We start from the raw sequence: 17,120 nt of genomic DNA on the forward strand, positions 1-17,120 counted from the left end.
GCAGTAGGCGTAGAGACTAGGAGTTGAAATTTAGGGGTTAGACTGCTTGTGGTCATATCCCAGCTCAGTAAAGGTTGTAGCTATGTAATCTTGGGCAAATTACTTAACCTCTCCGTGCCCCAGATTTCTTCATACGTTGAAAAGAAAATAATAATATTTAACTCAAGTTTGTAAGGATTGAATGGCTTAATTTATGTGGAGTACTTAGACTAAAGTACTTAGTATGTAGACCATACTATGTTCTCAGAAAATCATAATTATTAATATTTTGCAGGGACATGTTTGCCTTTTATAGGCATTTGTTGAATACTCTTGTTGTTGTTGTTCAGTCAGTAAGTTGTGTCCAACTATTTGCAGTCCCATGAACTGCAACACTCCAGGCTTCCCCGTCATTCACTGTCTTCTGGAGTTTGCTCAAACTCATGTCCATTGAGTCCGTGATGCCATCCAGCCATCTCATCCTCTGTTACTGAATACCTACAATTTATCAAATATTTACTGGGCTTATTTCTTATTACTCCTATAACAAATTATCACAAATTTAGTGGCTTAAATGAACAAAACTTAATTTGTTTCATTTCTGGAGTCCAGAAATCTGAAATCAGTTACATTAGGCTAAAGTCATGATGCAGGCAGAGCTGGTTCCCTCTGCAAACCCTAGGGGAAAGTCTATTTCCTTGCCTTTTCTAGCTTCTATAGCTATATTCTGAAGAACTGATGCTTTTGAATTGTGGTGCTGGAGAAGACTCTTGAGAGTCCCTTGGACTGCAAGGAGATCCAACTAGTCCATCCTAAAGGAGATCAGTCCTGGGTGTTCATTGGAAGGACTGATGCTGAAGCTCCAATACTTTGGCCACCTGATGTGAAGAACTGACTCATTAGAAAAGACCTGATGCCGTAAAAGATTGTAGGTGGGAGGAGAAGGGGACGACAGAGGCTGAAATGGTTGGATGGCATCACCGACTCGATGGACATGAGCTTGAGCAAGCTCCGGGAGTTGGCAATGGATGGGAAGCCTGGTGTGCTGCAGTCCTTGGGGTTGCAGAGTTGGATACAACTGAGCGACTGAACTGAACTGATAGTTGTATTCTATGCGCTCACTGGCTTACAACCCCTTCCTCTATCTTCAAAATTAGTAGTATATTATTTGCAAATCTCTCAGTGCTTCTATCATTGATTGCCTTCTATCTGAAAATTTCGTAGTCAAATCTCCCTCTGTTTCCCTAATGTAGGGATAGTTATAGTTACATTTAAGATATCACTAGAAAACCAAAGATAATCTCCCCATCTCAAGAGGACACAATCACATCTGCAGAATGCTTTTGCCATACAAGGCAACATTCATAGGTTCAGGAATTAAGACCTGGATATCTTTTGGGGGTCATTATTAAGGCTACCTGACTCACTCTGGGCCAAATAATTGGTTCAGCCTTGTATATAATTAGCTCATTTAGTCTACATGAAAACTCTATGAAGAATTTGTTATTAATCCTCAGTGCTGAGATGAGAGCACTAAGGTGTGGAAAGTCGTGTGAGGTGTCCAGTAAGTGGCAAAGTCAGAAACGGAAACCAGGACCCTTGGATTCCAATGCCCCTGCTTTCAATCATCACTCTGCTCTCTGCCAGCATTTTGGAAGAAGAAGGTAGACGAGGAAGAGGTGTCTAAGGCAAGGTACATTAAGCTAGAAGAGCCCCGGGTAGTCTAATAGCAGCCTTAGGGGCAGGGAACATGAGCTTCAGGATTGTACTGTTACAGAAGACCTCTTGATGGTCTTGACAGTGTTTTGCATGCACTGTTTCTGAATCTTTAATTCAGTACTAACTCTCGTTCACTGTAATATATCCCCGGTAATATCACAGTGCTTGGCAAGTGTTCAGTAGACATTTGATAAATGAATGAATGAAATAGCATCCTACTTCCTTTGAGGCTTGATTCTCATTCTGATGGTTTTATTTCTACCTCCCCTCTCGAGCACTTTCTCTTCTTTTGCCACTTCTCTCCTTGGGACTGGAGTTTCACTCTCACTCTGCTGGGGGGTTCTATTCTTCCCTGTTGGAGAGACACAATTTGGAACAGATCTGCAAATGGCCACCATCAATAGGTTGCTACTTTTCCTGTTCCCTAGGTTCTGCAAGATCACAACAGTGTTGTTACTTTGTCCTCAAAGAGCCTCCTCAGACAAGAATGGCAAAGGCAGGGCATTACCCTGGAGTCGTGCTCCTGGGATGGAGGACAAGTGATGAAGGAATACTTGCTGTTTCACCCCGAAGGGTGAAATACCATGTGTATCCTGAGATGACTTGCTCATCCTGTCTCTTAACTCCCATGCCTCACTTCCTGCAGATAAGAACAGCTCAGAATCATTAGCTGCATCCTATAATTTAAAATAAATATGAACAATCTGTTTATTGTTACCAACAATGTGTTAGCTAAATGAAAAGCTATACCACAAACTTGAAGAAGATATTCAGTAAACAAACAAACTCAAACCACTAAGTTCAGAGACAAGGCAGCTAAAAGTGCCCGAGGGATAGTTTCAACTCCTCTCTCCATAGTTTGCAACAGTCATAAAGCTTATAGACCTGCTTCTTCATCCAAATCTCTGCTTAAAGTCACCTCCTTCTAGAAGCTTGGGGTAACTATTTAAAACCGGCTGCCTTCATCACTCTCTAAGTCATGCTCCTGTTTTATTATCCCCAGAGTACTTCTTACTCTCAGAAAAAAAAGTATGTCTTTTCAAAATCTAGTCTTTAACTTTTTTTTTTTAATCTCTTCTTTAGAATACAAGTTCCACGAGAGCAGGGGTCTCTAGGTGTTGGAAACTGTAATGGTGGTTGACACCCAGGAGATAGTCAACAAATGTTGCTGAATGAATATGTTGTCTGAATTTCTCAAAGTAAGTGGCAGGGAGGAGAGATTTAAAAAGAGGAGTTGATAATATACATGCTGTTCTTTCGAAACATCCCACCCTCACCTTCTCCCACAGAGTTCAAAACTCTGTGGCTGATTTATATCAATGTATGACAAAACCCACTGAAATGTTGTGAAGAGATTAGCCTCCAACTAATAGGAAAAAAAAAAAAAAAAAGAAGAAAAAAAAAAAAAGAGGAGTTGAGAAAGAGACCATCTCTTTATTCATCTAATCTTTCTGCCTCTTCCACTGCTCCAGAAAAAGGGAGGCAGCCAGGACATTAAAAAACAAACAAAAAAAGTTAACTGGTGGCTTTTATGCTGCCTGATAATTTCAGGGATTTTCACAGATAATTTTGACAGTTGTGTGTTCTTTGCCTTAGGCACTGACATTAGAAACAACATTATGTGAGATTTGGTTTCTCATACTTATAAAATGGTTGGCCTACAGAGGGTGCTAGTTCACTTCAGAAAACTAACGTAAGTGATTAAACTTTCTTTGTCGGATGGCATCATCGACTCGATGGACATGAGTTTGAGTAAGCTCCAGGAGTTGGTGATGGACAGGGAAGCCTGGTGAGCTGCAGTCCATGGGATCACAAAGAGTCGGACACGACTGAACTGAAACTTTCTTTGGGTACTGGAAAGAGTTTACAAAAGCAGCATGGAAGCAGCTTAGTAACAGCTAACAAAATGCTTAAATTTGCCACATTTGGCTTCAAAACCAAAGTTTAAATTTAAAAAAGAAAAAAACAATCTGTGAAAATGCCAGAAGGAGTCAAAGACCTCCCCTGGAGAAAAGAAGTGACATTATTTTTCAAATGCAAAGGAGAGAAGCCAGGCTAAGAGAAGTATCCAGAAGTAGAGAATATTGTGTATATTGTGAAAGAGAATATTAAGGCTGGGAGAAGTTGCAAGTCTTGGAGGAGAGGTTGGCAGGCCTCTGCTAAATTCCACCCCACCCTTCATGCTGAGAAATGAGGACTTTAAAGGCCTGGTGTGAGACGCCTTTAGACTCTCAAGATAGGAGCGGTCTTCCTTCAGCTGCTTAACTGAGCACATCAATCGTGAAACTGACCCTAGGTTTAGGATTCAGCCTGTGGGGAGGAAGAATTACTTGAGAGTTTTGAAATATGTACTTGATCACAGTAGGCTTTGTGGGAACAACAGCAGGGAAGCCTGGTAAGAAGGAGAAGCCTCTTCAAGGTTTGGATCTGCTAAAAAATGTTCAGGAGAGGAAATGAAACCAGCCACTTAGTTCTCCGTGAAAACTTTAGAACCCTCTAGAGTGAACAAACACTTGAGGCAGCTCTGATAGTCCAGAACCTCAAGGCAGAGATTCATAATCCTAGTACTGTAGCTTTCAGTGATCACGTACAAATTTTCAAGGAAATCTGGACTTAAAAATCTATAAGAGCTGTGACACAGCTTATTAATACTGTCCTCGCCTTTGTCAGTTCAAGGTAGATTAAATACTTTACTATAATGTTCAATGGTTAAATTTTAAATCAAATCAATAAAGGACAAGGAATGAGTTTGTAAAAACAATCAGCCACCTCTTTCAATTTATCTGTGAAATCAATTAAATCCATTTTTGGGGCACAGTGTAGGGAAAATATCTATTTTCCCAATGAACTATCTCATTGATTAAATGTTTCATTTGGAAGACATAGCTACAGTCTAAGATTTTAATCTTAAAAAAGAATGTTTGTCTTTCAAAATTTTCAAGATTTTGAAGTCTGCTGCTTTTTCCCTAAAAATTTGCTTCATCTCAAACTCACTTTTCACTTCTCTTTCGTAGTTATTTTTAACCATTAGCCATGTTCTCAAAGTAGAAAATCTATTTAAATACTTGAGAGCCAGTGTAAGCCCACAAGCCTAAACACCAACAGGTAAGGATGCAGAAGTAGCAATTATTGAGGTCTTATGGGGCAGGGGGTGGGGAGCAGAGCACTTTGCATTTGATTTTGACATCAAAACAGCCAAATGATGAAAACAGCATTTGCTCCATGTCATGGTCGGGGTTAACAATGTAAGGCCACAGGCCAGAAAATCATGTCAACGAGCAAAGCAGGCCAGTTATGAGGGCTTGCTCTCTTCGGGGAGGTGCAAAACAATGTTTCTGAGTCCCATTTTTCAAGAAAAGTCAGTAGATGTATATGAAATCTCCTGCTTTTTAAAAGTTATGCTAAATAATTAAATGTTTTCAATATGGTGTGAACCACATGATGGAAATCTGGGGTTGAACCTGGCTCAGGTCCTGCCACTGAGCAATCCCGATAGTGGGGGGTATATGAGGCTCAGGACAGTGACCCCACCCTGGGGCAGGTGACACTCAGACAGGCACGTGCTTCCTGGAGCCCAGGGCTTCCTGACTGCACTGTTCTTAAGATACTAACACTCTGCTGATGGCCTACATCTTTGAAGTCCTTTTGATATATGCAAACACAGCAAAATCTTTTTTTAAAATCACAGTGCATGCATGCGTGCTCAGTCCCTTCAGCCATGTCCAACTCTTTGTGACCCATGGACTGTAGCCGCCAGACTCCTCTGTCCATGGGATTCTCCGAGCAAAAATCCTGGAGTGGGTTGCCATGACCTCCTCCAAGGGATCTCCCTGATCCAGGGATTGAACCCACAACTCCTGCATCTCTTGCATTGCAGGCAGATTCTTTACCCACTGAGCCACTTAGGAAGCCCAAAAATCATAGCACCTACATTCTTAGGATCTCAGAGAGCTCAGTTGTGTCTGACTCTTTTCAGCCCTACAGACTGTAACCTGCTGTAGTCCTCTGTCCATGGGAGTTTTTCAGGCAAGGATACTGGAGCAGGTTGCCATTTCCTTCTCCAGGGGATCATCCCAACCCAGGGATTGAACCTAGGTCTGTTGCATCTCCTGCATTGGCAGGCGAGTTCCTTATCACTGCTCTACCTTGGCACATTCTCTATAGGGATGCAGGCCACCAAGGAATGCCCTTCAGTTAACATTTCATCAGATCCTTCTCCTGTTTAACATGATCTCACCCCTACCGTTTAACTCAGGATTTATTGCCCTTGTCGTACAGTCTAAGGAACTGAGGGCTAACTTTGAAGTGGACATGAAAAGTGTCACCCCAAATAGACTCCCCATATATTACTGAAAGTTCAAACCAACAAACCCAGTAACACAAATGCTTTCCAGTGTTTTGAGCATCCCAGGAGGTTTTCCCATTGTTTAAGTAATTTTTGAGTTTAAACTGTTGTCATTCTAGTAAATTAGCTAACATCTGCTGTGCATCTGGCAATGAAGGCCACTCTTTTGAAAACCAAATATACCCTCAATTTGAGTCATTTATTTAATGTCCAGAACAACACTGTCTCACAGTAATGCAAGCCGCATGCCACTGTAGAGGTTGTAGTTGACATATTTTTAAAAAAGAGAGACAGAAACAGATGAAATTAATTTAATAATACATTTCATTTAGCCCAATATATCAAAAATACTACATTTCAGCCTGTAATCAATGTAAAAAATTATCAGTGAGATATTTTACATTCTTATTTTCTTTATACTAAGTATTCAAAATCTGGTATGTATTTTATACTTAAGTTATATCTCAGCTCAGACTTTCTGCTGAACAGGGTTGAGATATACCATTCCAAAATATGGGCTTCCCTGGAGGCTCAGTGGTAAAGGATTCACCTGCAATGCAGGAGACGTGGGTTGGATCCCTGGGTTGGGAAGATCCCCTGGAGAAGGAAACGGCAAACCCACTCCAGTATTCTTGCCTGGGAAACCCATGGACAGAAAAGCCTGGCAGACTACAGTCCATGGGGTCCCAAAAGAGTAGGACATAACTTAGTGACTGAACAATTCAACTCATTCCAAAATATGCCACTTCGGCACAAAAATGACTTTGAACTGAAGGCAGCTACCTGAGAATCAACAGATGCAGGGTGAATTCTCTGTCCTCCTGTAATCTGCCTAAAAGCAGGGTACACTATCTTTTATGAAGGTGCTCTCCTGCCTGCATCAGGAAGAGAAGGGCAACTCTCATCACTGGGCACTTGGAGAAGAATTTGTAGCAAGAGGCCTTACTAGATAACCCTTATCTTCCATTAGTTCCCCCAAATATTTCCTAGTCACTTCCCCATGATTTATTTTCGATTGAAATCCAAACGCCCTTTCCTTTGTTTAAATGGTATATAAGCCCCCAAATCTAACCACTTCTTTGAATTTCACTTCCTTTTTGTGAACTTCTGTACACATCAATAATAGTAAAATTATGTACCTTTTTTCTTATCAGTCTGTCTTCTATTATTTTGCAGGTCCCCAGAGACTGAACCTAAAAGGACAGAGGTAATTTTTCCTTCCTCATACTATATTTCAAGTGGTCAATAACCACATATGGCTAGTGGCTACAGTATTAGGGCAGGTCTAAGAGAATGATAGGTAGTATTGTTCTAATGTACACATCATTTCTTTTTTTTTAATGAAAACTTTAAATTAATTTTTATTGGGGTACAGTTGCTTTACAATGTTGTATTAGTTTCTTACTGTACAGCAAAGTGAATTGGTCATGCGTGTACATAATATCAATTCTTTAATGTACACATCGATTCTAATCTCTTTTTTTCTTATATAAAATTTTGTCAGTACTTTTCATGATTGAAGAAATTCAATAAAAAGAGTATGATGCTGTTAAATATGACAGAAAATTTGGAAAACAGCAGTGGCTACAGGACTGAAAAAGTCAGTTTTCATTCCAATCCCAAAGAAGGGCAATGCCAAAGAATGTTAAAACTACCACACAATTGCAATCTTTTCACATGCTTGCAAAGTAATGCTCAAATTCCTTCAAGCTAGGCAACAGTACAAGAACTGAGGACTTCCAGATGTACAAACTGAATTTAGAAAAGGCAAAGGAACCAGAGATCAAATTGCCAAAATCCGCTGGATCATAGAGAAAGCAAGAGAATCCCAGAAAAACATCTACTTCTGCTTCACTGGCTATGCTAAAGCCTTTAACTGTGTGGATCACAACAAACTGTGGAAAAGTTTTATTTTTTTATTTTTGTGGAAAATTTTTAAAGAGATGGGAATATCAGACCACCTTACCTGCCTCCTGAGAAACCTGTATGCAGGTTAAGAAGCAACAGTTAGAACCAGGCATAGAACAACAAACTGGCTCAAAAACAGTATTACATTTTAGCAACTGGTAGAATTAATAGCTTAATTGAGGGTATAATATCTCAGTTTTATATCCTTGAAGGTTCTAGAGCAAGAAAAAACAGATCAGTCCTTTCTAAAATTCCTCCAAACTTTAGTTCTGAAAAAGCTTTTACTAATAGCTTTCCAAAATGGGGAAAAAAAGCTACTCTCAATTCAAGAGTTAAATGTGATTTTAATAAATCACATATAAATTAAATCACAAAACCAAATCAAAGCAAGAATCAGATTTGAACCTCATGGGATTTTCTAGTATGTAATCAGTGGTGGTTTCTAGCACTGGTTTTATTCTTGTTCCTGGGTAGGAAAACTCTTCAGAGCCCAAATAAAATAACTACATGCTCTGAAGTTAATTAAAAGTATAAATCATTAGGTTACAAATAGTAGGGTGTCTTATTCAATGGTTTTAATTGTTAAAGATCTTTGAAACAAGAAATGAATTTAATTAAAATGTAATTTGATTTATTAAAATCTAATTGAGGGCATATGCTTTGGCCCTTCTATTATTTCTCCCAAAATTTTAAAGATTGTGCATTTCTCCCTTGGTATATTTTTTTACTTTGTTTAAAATTTATGCAAGTGTTCAATATCTAAAATCTAAGACTAGGATTAAGTGTAAAATCACTTTATCACTGTTACTTTGTTCTTCCCACCACAACATGTCAGGCATAAAAAATGAATTGCAGACCTTTCATCCTACTTTTCTTCCACACCGTGCTCTGCTGCAGTACTTGTCTGCTTCTCTAAAGACTCTGGCTGTGGCAGTTAAATGGAAATAATATTTCTTTCTCTTTAGCCTATTTTCACCCCAAAGGGTGGTTTGTTTGTTTTTTTTTCCATTGTACGCTTCCTGGCAAAGAAGATGAAAATTCACCATTAACAGGCTTAGTTGGATTTATGGTGATACTGAATATTTGATAAATGAATGACGATATGAGTCAGCATATGAATGAAGATGGCCATAACCCAGGATATGACAAATGACTGGAAAACTGGTGTTAGAATCAATGCCCAGTTCTGGGAAGGCTGAATGTCATCCACAGCTTTTGTCTGGTCTTCCAGGAGTAATCCATGATGACTATTGTGTGGAAGCTTGTACAAAAGTAAATCTGCAAAAAGTTATGGATGTTTTTGGCTCTTAGCACTATTCCTCAAAGTGCCTGAAGGCCTGATAAGATTTTGTGCAACTCTGCACTCCTTACACCCTGGGTACTTAGTCACTCAGTTGTGCCCGATTCTTTGTGACCCCATGGGCAAAAGCCTGCCAGGCTCCTCTGTCCATGGGACTCTCCAGGCAAGAATACTGGAGTGGGTTGCCATTCCCTTCTCCAGGGGATCTTCCCGACCCAGGGATCTGAGCCAGGTCTCCTGCACTGTAAGCAGATTCTTTTCCGTCTGAACCACCACGGAAGACTTTCTTACATCCTCAGTCAGTTCAGTTGTTCGGTCGTGTCCGACTCTTTGCGACCCCATGAGTCGCAGCACGCCAGGCCTCCCTGTTCATCACCAACTCCCAGAGCTTACTCAAACTCATGTCCATCAAGTCGGTGATGCCATCCAGCCATCTCATCCTCTGTCGTCCCCTTCTCCTCCTGTCTTCAATCTTTCCCGGCATCGAACCACAGCCCAAATGCCAACTCCAAGGCAAGCTGCTGTTCAGCTTAGCTGAACTACTCACCTAAAATATCCGAACTGTCAAGAAAATAAGCATATTCTTTGAGTGGTTCCTCTGAAACTAAAAGTCGACCCCACTGCTCCCAGCTTGTTTACTAATCTGGCTCTATCTCAGGGGTTTAAATTATACCCTACAGACCCCTACTCAGATCATGACTGAAATAATGATTGTGAACTTCCAGAAATAATGTGCTTTTCTTTTTTTTCTTTTTCATTTTTCTGGAAGAGCTTCCAGTGGATTCTTGAAAAACTAAGATCCCCTGCTCAAAGCAGACACTCAGCGACTGGGAAGGGAGGAACAGCACTGTTACAGTCAGTCAACAGATAAGAATCCACCGATGCCTGACTGCCAAGGATCTTGTTCAGCTATCTTGCATCAAAAGAACAGACAGCCCTGGCCTGGCAATGTTACACAGCTGCAATGGGGTGGCCTCAGTCCGCTCGAAGCTTAACTGTAAACACACTGGACTTTATTAATCAGTTTCAGTCACAGAAAAAAGATCTTGTTGGAACAGTGTATCAGGGGGTTGTGTTTTGGGTCTTCCATGCCGCACCTATACAGAGATGGTAATTGAAGTTAACAGCATCATCTTTTGATACAAAGAGCAGAGGAGGAGCTTGAGCACAAGTTTAATTACCTTGTCATACCTTGGAAAGAGCAGCACATGAGAAGGTTCATCTCTGTGAATCAATCTCCAAGTTTATCTAGATTATTGAACCAAAAAACCATGGGGAAAAGATAGCCATTATATTCATTCCTTTGTTCCTAATATTTATTAAGGTCACAAATGAGTAATTTATTTCCCTGAGAAGTTTTATGTGTCTGTATTGGCCTGTGTTCTTTTGACTAAAGAGACAGAGAATAAGAACAAATCATTTTTTTCAGTTAGCAAAATTAAGTTCAGTTGCACTTTAACTCCTATAATTTAATTAATATGAAGAGCAACACGCTTTATTCTACATTATCTAATAAAAGAGAGTAAGGGTGAATTATAACAGTATATGATTTATTCCAGGAATGTAAGGATAGTTCAAAGGCAGAAATTACAGCAGTGTAATTTACATTAATGGACCAAAGGACAAAAATCACAAGATTTTCTCTTATATATGCAGAAAATAAAGTTTAAGTCAATTTTGAACTTTTGAAAAAGCTGTTTAGAAAACAAGGAATAGAGATAAGCTGATAAGGCTATATACCAAAACTTAACAGCAAATTTAATATTTATTGAAGAAATATTAGAAACATTTCCTTTAAGGTTGAGAATAAAACTAGGGTGCCTTTTCTCACCCTTATTGTCCACAGGATATCGGAAGATTTGGCCACTAAAATAAATCAAGAGAAAGAAAGAAGCATAAATATGGGAGGAAAAGAGAGTCAAAAGGCTCAGCTGTCATTATTTCAGGTGATACAACTATTCACAGAAAACTCAAAAGAGATTCAACAGATAAACTGTTTAGAACTATTGGTATCAACCTAGGAATTACCCTAACAAATATGCACAAAATCTCTTGGAGAAATCTATAAAATTCTACTAAAATAGTATTTTTTTTTTTAACTTTAATTATATACAAAGCACTGGGGGATCTTGTTTAAAAGGCAGATTTTTATTTCGTAGTTACTGAGTAGAGCCTAAGAATGAGCTTTTCAAAATCTTTCAGCTGAGGTTCATGCGGCTAGTCCATGGACCACACTTTGAATATCACAGTATGGAAGTAGTTAGAGAATAAATGGAAATATAGACATGCTTAAGTGGAGAAACCTAACCATGATAAAAATTCTAATTTTCTCCAAACTGACCTTTGATTTTAATGTAATTCCCACCAAAATCCCAATAAAATTTGGGCGCTGCAGTATTTGCTCAATTTGCATGAAAAAAATTAAAGTTTTTTCTCTAGAAAAAAGAGCAAAATATGTGTGGGAGCAAATTCCCCACCATATATTAAGGCTCATTTCAAAACCATGGTAATTAAAGAACACAATCTACTAGTTGTATAGGAAGAGACAATAAATAGGACAACAGAACATAGAGTCCAGAGACAGACCTCTAGATCTTGATCCATGAAGGAGGTGGCACTGAAACTTAGTAGGGAAAAGATAAATTGTTCTGGCAAATAGTATGTAGAAAAATGACTCACCAATGACAAGATAAAAGTTATAAGTCTAACACACACACACACACACACACACACACACACACACACACACAGAGCAAAAGACCTGCAATGGACTGTGTTTCTGGATGGAATTGATGTTGGGCTTCTTATTCAGAGACAAATGCAGATAAGAGACCCTTTCCATCAGGATGACTCCCCACATAAGTACATGGGATCTACCACTTCCCTCCTTCAATTACTTTCTCTTTGTCTTCTAATTCATGGAAATTCCTCTGAGTTTCTCACAATGAACCAGTCCTTGGACATGGTCCCAGCATGTTGCATTGTGAGCTTTCAAAATTTTTCTATCACTGTAAGAATTTTATTGTAAAATTGGTAAGAGCCACATAACAGCTCCCAACCAAATGCAAATTCAACTACATTCAACTTTTTGATTACTGACTCCACTTTTTGATTACTGACTCCAACATATTGGCACTTTTTTTCCAGCTTTGTGTTGTCCACAAATCTGATTTTCACATCTTCTCTGTTTTTATTCAAGTTCATAATAAAAATATTTGAAAAGGTCAGTGTCATGGACAAAGGTCTCAGACAAATAATTAAGAGATTTTCCACAAACCTGATACGGATCCATTAATTAATCAGCACTGGGTAAGGCCCTTCCTGATTCCATCCCTCTGAATATCTACTCTATAGCCCAGGCTATAGCGATTTCCGTTTATGAGCTTGGCCTTCCCATGTCTCTAGGAACAATCCTACGAATTTGAAGGTCTTCAGACTTAAACTCTAGAACTCAGAGTTGGGTCATGTTTCCTCCTAGTACTGTATTGGCTCTTATCCAAGGTGTATCAGCTAGCCTTCTGCATGTGGCCTATTCTTAAATCTCCGTCTTGATGAGCTGCTTTTTAACCCCTGTTATTCTATGATTAGAGCACTTCCATCTTTTAAAAATAGTTAAACTTGGGTTCTTTTTATCCATGTCCCTTAAGTCCCCATATAAGAAGTTTTTTCCTCCTAAAACCCAACACAAAAATTGGAAGCCTGCAATCTGTCAATTTTTCTGTGATGTCAATTCTAGCCTACCTAGGTTTCCAGTGACTACTTTCACCCTATTCCTAGTACACTGTCCATCTTTCAGGATGTCCCACCATTTGTACTAGACACTTGTCAGCCTCCTCCTGATGCCAAGCAAGGCCTTGTGAGGCTTCGGGCTTGGAGGCCCTTTGGTCCCCCATTTCTTGTGGGAAAACTCCAGGCTCCATGATCTTCCCTGAGTTCTAAAAGGCAGATTTGAACAAATGCTAATCAAGGGAGGAGCAGCCATGAAACCACCTGAGGCAAGATTAAAGGGACCAGAGAGGCTGATCAAGATTAGGAGACCCAACCACTCGAGACCCTGCATGCACCCCAATCTTGTCAGCAACCCCACTCTTTTGAAACTTTGCAGAAGAAAGAAGAGTGCAAGACTGTTGCTGCCTTGATCCTTATCACATACCCCTGCCTGACTATATAAACTCTCCCTATCCACCAAGGAGGGGGGCACAGTTCTTCAGGTGCTAGCCTATTGTGTCCCCCCTTTGTCTGGCAAAGAAATAAAGCCACTCTTTCCGCCTCCTCCTTAACTGTCTCCATATTTCTGTTTGGCATTGGTGAACAGAGAGCCAAGATTTGGGCATCACTCTCTGCTAACTGCTTGTCTGTATGGTCATCTATTTGCTGTCATAGTACCCTTAAAATACCATGACATGCCTACCAATCAGTTTGTCTTCCTTTAGTATTTTGAATTTCTTAAACATCTGCCCCTCTGTCCAACATTTTCCTATTGACCAAAATATTATAAGCAGTCTTATCCGATGTTTACTAAAATAAAGTATTCATTCAAACATAATTTCCTACCTACTAATTTTATAAATGGAACAACAAACTGGTTCAAAATTGAGAAAAGAGTATGTCAAGGCTGTGTATTGTCACCCTGCTTATTTAACTCATATGCAGAGCACATCATGTGAAATGCCAGGCTGGATGAAGCACAAGCTGGAATCAAGATTGCTGGGAGAAATATCAATAACTTCAGATATGCAAATGACACCACCCCAATGGCAGAAAGCAAAGAGGAACAAAGAGCCTCTTGATGAAGACAAAAGAGAAGTCTGGCTTAAAACTCAACATTCAAAAAACGAAGATCATGGCATCTGGTCCCATCACTTCATGGCAAATAGAACAGGAAAAAATGGGAACAGTAACAGGCTTAATTTTCTTGGGCTCCAAAATCACTGCAGACACTGATGGCAGCCATGAAATTAAAAGACGATTGTTCATTGGAAGGAAAGTTGTGACAAACCTAGATAGCATATTAAAAAGCAGAAAGATCACTTGGCTGACAAATGTCTGTATAGTCAAAGCTATGGTATTTCCCGTAGTCATGTATGGATGTGAGAGTTGGACTATAAACAAGGCCGAGTGATAAAGAATTGATGCTTTTGAACTGTGGTGCTGGAGAAGACTGTCAAGAGTCCCTTGGACAGCAAGGAGACCAAACCAGGCAATCCTAAGGGAAAGCAACCCTGAACATTCATTGTAAAGACTGATGCTGAGGCTGAAGCTCCAATACTTTGTACCTGATGCAAAGAGCCAACTCATTGGATTGATTGGCTCACTGGCAAACAGCCCACTGATGCTGGGAAAGATTGAAGGCAGCAGAAGAAGGGGATGACAAAGAATGAGATGGTTGGATGGTATCACTGACTCATTGGACATGAATTTGAGAAAACTTCGGGAGATAACTGAAGGACAGGAAAGCCTGGAGTGCTGCAGTCCATGGGATTGCAAAGAGTCAAAGTTTTATAAAAAAAGAAATAATTTTAGCTTGGCACACTTGGCCAAAGTTTGCCAAGAATGGTTTATCACTCATTTCTCTAAATGCTTGCATATGAAATATCGTTCCATTCTCTGGAATGACTTTTATCTCGATATGGAGATTTGAATGTCCATCTCCTGCAAAGTTCTGGACAAAAAAGCCATCAATTTATAGTCAGCAATGTAGAAACAATAAGGAAAACTTACTATCTCACGTAACAAGAAATCCTGGGGTAGGATTTCTGGAACCTGGCTCCCAGGTTCATTCATTTAGTATCTCAGTGATATTATCAAAGAGCCAGAGTCGCTCCATATTTATGCTCTGCCGTTATCACTATTTGGCCTTGACCTTGGCTGGCTCCCTGTATGGATATAAGGGAGCTCCCACAGCTCTGAGTATCACATGCAGCCAAAAAACAAGGACTGATTTTCCTGGAAGTGTGCTTTTAGGAGCAAGGAAATCTTTCCCAGAAGCTCTCTTTCACTGGCCTCTCATTACATTTTATTGCACAGAACCAGATCACCTGCCCCTTTCAAACCAATCACTGGCAATCTCAGACTAACCAGAACTGAACCCTGGTTCAACCCAAGTGAGCCAGAATTGAGACACATAGGCAAGGAATGAGCAACCTTTTCAAATTGGCTCTTTTCCAGATAGGAGATAGTGGGCAAAGGCTTTTGGCTAAGCAACCACACTGTCTGCTCCAGACAGAAGGAATTCCTCCCTAATTTGGGGGGCAGGGATATTTGGAGACAGTTACTGAAGACCCATTAAAACAGCATGGACTTTTATCTGTTCAAAATAGTTTAAAGCGGGATTGTGTCCAAAACAAAGGGGTAGATTAAGTTATCTCTAAAATTCTCTGCCAACTGTTTAATGCTGTGATTCTGTCCTCATTGTTTCCACTGGGGAAACCGCTTGCAGTTTGGAATTGTGCACAACAGCAATGTCTGTGCTGCCAGCAAAAGTGCACAGTTGCTGATCCGTGAGCATTTCCCCTAATAGCACATTTGTGGAAAACTGAGTCACAGGGATTCTAGGTACTGCAAATCCATTGTCTGAACAATGTTCTGAATGCCTTACTTCTCAGACGCTGGCAGCTTCCCTATAAACAAACTATAATGAAACAATTGACATATAATATGGGGTTGGGCAAAGCAAAGCACATTGGGCTTTTTTTTTTTTTTTTGCTGCCAATGTTCCTTTTTATTTATTTCCAGCTGAAAGCAGGAATTGTGTTACATAAAGCGACAAATTAAACGTGGATGTTAGTGCTGTGATGGAAGAAAACTTGACCTGATTTATTTAATCATGTGCAGTCATTACTTTGCTACACGGTGAGCTATTCAAATAAAACTTAATCCATGTGATTTCCACCTGAGCAACCCACATCATCCTAGAGAAAACTAGAGGAGGGGAGGGAAAAACTGGGGGAGAAGAAAGTTATTTTTGTGGCAGTCGAGGTATGATTACTTGTAGGTCCATAAATTATCAGCCAAGGTTCTCATTTCTCTGGCAGTAAGAATAGAGAAGAGTAGCTGAATGCAAGCAATACGTCAGGGCTAGAGTCATGGGACTCAGCAACTGATTGGATTTGGGAAGAAAGAAGCGTTGAAGATAACATACACTTTCTAATATTACCAAGAAATTACTGCATGATGGATACCTTGGTAAATGCATAATATAATTATTGTGTTTCTTATTTCTCAATAGTTCTATTAAGTAAGTATTATTGTTATTTCCATTTTATAACTAAAGAAACTGAGGCTGCTTGGGGTTAACTTAGTAAATGCCTGAGATGATATAAAATCTAGATCCCAATTCTTAACTCATCACTACACTCTGCCATTCTGGGTGAAGGGGAGGAAAGTAAGGAATTTCCGTTTAGACATGTTGAGTTTTAAGTGTTGGCAGGACAATTGATTGAAGATGCCCAGCAGGCTGTAGGAATGTGAAGCTAAGCCCAGGAAAAGATTCAGGATGGAGGATGGACTCGGCAGTCACTTGCTGCAGGCACAAGTTAAAGTCACGAGCTTGTCCTTGGAGACTCTGAGGTCTCCAAACTCAGTTTTGCTGTGGGAATATCCCTATGCACCTCAAACAACAGGAACTGGAAGAAAGCTTGGCTCATCATACTGGTCTGACTGGCCCACTGGCTGCCTGTGTGACTTTAGGCAAGTCACTTAACCATTGTGAATCTCTGTTAAGTGTCTTCCGGCTCTGAAGTTCTAGACAAATGCAGGCCCAGACTAAGGGAGCTGCAGTGAGAGAGGAAAAAAGAAGATGAATGTAAGAGTTAGGGCAGAGACAATTGACCAGATGCCAAAACCTGAGAGAGAAGGAAAGAAAGAAGA

The 17,120-nt window shown here is 39.9% G+C and overlaps 1 long non-coding RNA gene across 1 annotated transcript in view; it reads left to right on the forward strand.

Moving 5' to 3' along the window:
- The window catches only part of LOC133041502 (uncharacterized), a 36,846-nt gene extending 26,020 nt beyond the window's left edge, over nt 1-10,826 (forward strand). Inside the window, exons 2-3 of the long non-coding RNA XR_009689255.1 lie at nt 7,220-7,250; nt 10,021-10,826. This is a non-coding gene — a long non-coding RNA (uncharacterized LOC133041502). The remainder of the gene's footprint in view (nt 1-7,219; nt 7,251-10,020) is intronic.
- Nucleotides 10,827-17,120: the final 6,294 nt, after the last annotated feature.

This window comes from Dama dama, chromosome 3 (genome assembly GCF_033118175.1).
Source record: "Dama dama isolate Ldn47 chromosome 3, ASM3311817v1, whole genome shotgun sequence".
Lineage (NCBI taxonomy): Eukaryota > Metazoa > Chordata > Mammalia > Artiodactyla > Cervidae > Dama > Dama dama.